The 3,414-nt window shown below is 36.1% G+C and overlaps 1 long non-coding RNA gene across 2 annotated transcripts; it reads left to right on the top strand.

Moving 5' to 3' along the window:
- Positions 1-1,692: 1,692 nt before the first annotated feature.
- Positions 1,693-2,235, top strand: LOC107694570 (uncharacterized). Of its 2 annotated transcripts, none has more exons than XR_001634894.1 (3): positions 1,693-1,768; positions 1,878-1,982; positions 2,115-2,235. It is a non-coding gene; the product is annotated as an uncharacterized LOC107694570 (long non-coding RNA). The 2 variants fall into 2 exon arrangements; XR_001634893.1 differs by having other exon boundaries at positions 1,878-1,997.
- Positions 2,236-3,414: the final 1,179 nt, after the last annotated feature.

Below are 3,414 nucleotides of genomic sequence, written 5' to 3'. Positions count from 1 at the left end.
ATTTATTTTTAAATGTTATTTCTTAAAAAAACATTTCCATTTGTTTTGTAAGCTTGATGAAGAGTTCTTGATGCTTTTACAACAGTTTCACCAGCAGGTGTCGCCAGCGTGTGCTGTTTCAAGTGCTTCGAAACATTGAATCATTTTTCGAAGCAATTGGTTCAATTGATTCAATGCTTCGAAAAGCTTCGTTTCTCCCATCACTACTGGAACCACTAGAAAAACCAGAACATCTCCTGAAATGAACTTTTATATCTGTGCTGTGGTGCATCATGGGATGTGGGAGAAACCAAATGATAAAATGGATTTTTGTGGTTTTAAAATTTTATTTACTTGAACTATGCATAAATGGCTTTTAAATAATAATTTGTGGATTAATGCATGTACAAAAAGATTATAATCTTGAGATTTGGTTATTTGGTGAATGTAATTCCTGGTTGCTTGCATCCCCGTCAATGGTTGTGTCCATGAGTATAAATGCTGAAATTTCACAGGATTGTCAGTGTAAGATGGAGGTTGGAGAGTGAATAACCTACTGGAGATTGAAATCATTGTGTGTGAGTATTTATTTTAATGTTGTTTATTTTTCTCTTGTACTTTGTTCTTGTAATTATTTACACTGCCTATATAGATGTGATTTTAATGGTACTGAAACATCTAACCCAGGGGTGGCCAATGTCGGTCCTGGAGAGCCACAGTCCTGCTGAGTTCAGCTCCAACCCAAATCAAACACACCCGAATATACTAATCAAGGTCTAATAGTTACTGGAGGTGAGCTACAGGCAGGTGAGTTTTCTAGTAACCGCCTCAGAGGAGAGTATTCAGTGTGTATTGTGAATGTATATTTCCATAACTGTTTCTTTAGTTTATCACTAGTGTTTTTTTTTGTTGTCTGCTTTTCAGTTAAGACACAATGTTGGCATGTTCTGAAGGACATTCAGTACTTTCAACCTACAAATCACATCATACCTTAAAAATAACAAAATGAGCTTACGATAGAATTAAATCCACCTCCTTCTCCTGACTGATAACACTACTCTTGCCTGCTGGTTTTTATAGACAGCTCTAATGATAACACTTAATTAAATAATTACATAAATCAATTAATTCATTAAATAATTAATTTAGTTCATTGTGTGTTAAGGGTTTGATTATACTTAAATAAAACACATAACACAAGCACTAATATTTAATAGTATTTGTGTTTATTATTTATTTTTAAATATGTTATTTCTTAAAAAAACATTTCCATTTGTTTTGTAAGTTTGATGAAGAGTTCTTGATGCTTTTACAACAGTTTCACCAGCAGGTGTCGCCAGCGTGTGCTGTTTCAAGTGCTTCGAAACATTTAATCATTTTTCGAAGCAATTGGTTCAATTGATTCAATGCTTCGAAAAGCTTCGTTTCTCCCATCACTACTGGAACCACTAGAAAAACCAGAACATCTCCTGAAATGAACTTTTATATCTGTGCTGTGGTGCATCATGGGATGTGGGAGAAACCAAATGATAAAATGGATTTTTGTGGTTTTAAAATTTAATTACTTGAACTATGCATAAATGGCTTTTAAATAATAATTTGTGGATTAATGCATGTACAAAAAGATTATAATCTTGAGATTTGGTTATTTGGTGAATGTAATTCCTGGTTGCTTGCATCCCCGTCAATGGTTGTGTCCATGAGTATAAAAGCTGAAATTTCACAGGATTGTCAGTGTAAGATGGAGGTTGGAGAGTGAATAACCTACTGGAGATTGAAATCATTGTGTGTGAGTATTTTTTTTAATGTTGTTTATTTTTCTCTTGTACTTTGTTCTTGTAATTATTTACACTGCCTATATAGATGTGATTTTAATGGTACTGAAACATCTAACCCAGGGGTGGCCAATGTCGGTCCTGCAGAGCCACAGTCCTGCTGAGTTCAGCTCCAACCCAAATCAAACACACCTGAATATACTAATCAAGGTCTAATAGTTACTGGAGGTGAGCTACAGGCAGGTGAGTTTTCTAGTAACCGCCTCAGAGGAGAGTATTCAGTGTGTATTGTGAATGTATATTTCCATAACTGTTTCTTTAGTTTATCACTAGTGTTTTTTTTTGTTGTCTGCTTTTCAGTTAAGACACAATGTTGGCATGTTCTGAAGGAATTTGATTCTTATTTTATTCACAAACGATCTGTGAGTTTGAGGATTAATAGTTAATTGCTTTTTCAAGTGCTTCCTTGTCGCTGGAAATGGGTGAGTAACATTCAGAAATTCATCCACACAATGCTTGTATAGGTTAATTTGTATATTTATTTTTTTCTGAGCAGTGCTGAATTATAATGGTTTAAATTGTGGACCAGACCAAATGCAGTGGTTGTGAAGCATTTCTGTGTATGTAATTAATCTGAATAAAGCGCTATTTTTGTTAAATCACTGATATTCAACATCCTCAGGAATTGATGAGTAAATGTGTATTGACATAAGTTATGCTATAGCACCACGTGCAGAAAATTTTCCTTTTTAAAATGTCATCTCAAATTGTTGACAGTGCCTGAAGTCAATCCCCTGCAGGTGCAAATTCATTGTTACTGAGGTCAGATATCAGATAGATGTGGTGCCTCAAACATGGCGACAGGGAGCCCACTAAAGCACTGTTTTGTCTAATGTTTTCTGTAGGTTTGTGGTTAGTTACTCTTTAACCTTGTTCAAAAGACTGTGGTTTTAATGTTTGTTTTATGCGGTATAATTAATCAATAGTTGATGGAATGTGTTTTGTTTAAAGTGCAGGGCTGTACTGTTTGATCATGCAGACCAGGCACTTTTTTTCCCCTTTTTTCCTCCGTGCTCTTCTTTACTCTTAATATATGCTTGCATGTGTCTTTCTGCCCCTCACTCTTTTGCAAATCTGATTTCATTACAGCTGTAGTCACACTCTCGACTGAGACCTGGAATTTAATAAGAGGACACATCGGCACTCTGCTCTCCATCAGCTTTATAAATTATACAGCACAAATACTCAATTAGTGCCAAGAATTGAATGAAATTCAAGAGTAATTTCAGACTCCAGATCAGCTTTTTCCCCCCCTCCTTGATTGAAGGCCTACTCATCGTCATTGGTGACTCCAGAGTCCATCTTCATGAGCCTCATGCTGCAGAAATGCTCTCTTCTAGCCTCTTTTGATCTTCTCTGACTGACGGCTTTATCAGATCTTAAACCTGGATTCCAGCAGAGTACACTAACTCCCGTCTTCATCTTCAACTTGTACAGTTACCTATACTTGGGGCTGGGCAAAAAATCGAATGTGATTTTCATGCGAATCTCGTCAGTAAAGCCACTTCTGGTGATTAGTAGTAAATCTCCAGCACGTGCTTTCAGATGGAGCGGCATTTACTACACAGAACCGTAGATCACTGACAAGCTACACAAAATC

This window comes from Sinocyclocheilus anshuiensis, unplaced genomic scaffold (genome assembly GCF_001515605.1).
Source record: "Sinocyclocheilus anshuiensis isolate Anshui unplaced genomic scaffold, SAMN03320099.WGS_v1.1 scaffold2668, whole genome shotgun sequence".
NCBI classification, from domain to species: domain Eukaryota; kingdom Metazoa; phylum Chordata; class Actinopteri; order Cypriniformes; family Cyprinidae; genus Sinocyclocheilus; species Sinocyclocheilus anshuiensis.
The sequence above is the reverse complement of the archived record's forward strand: the minus strand, read 5'-3'. Positions and strand labels throughout refer to the sequence as shown.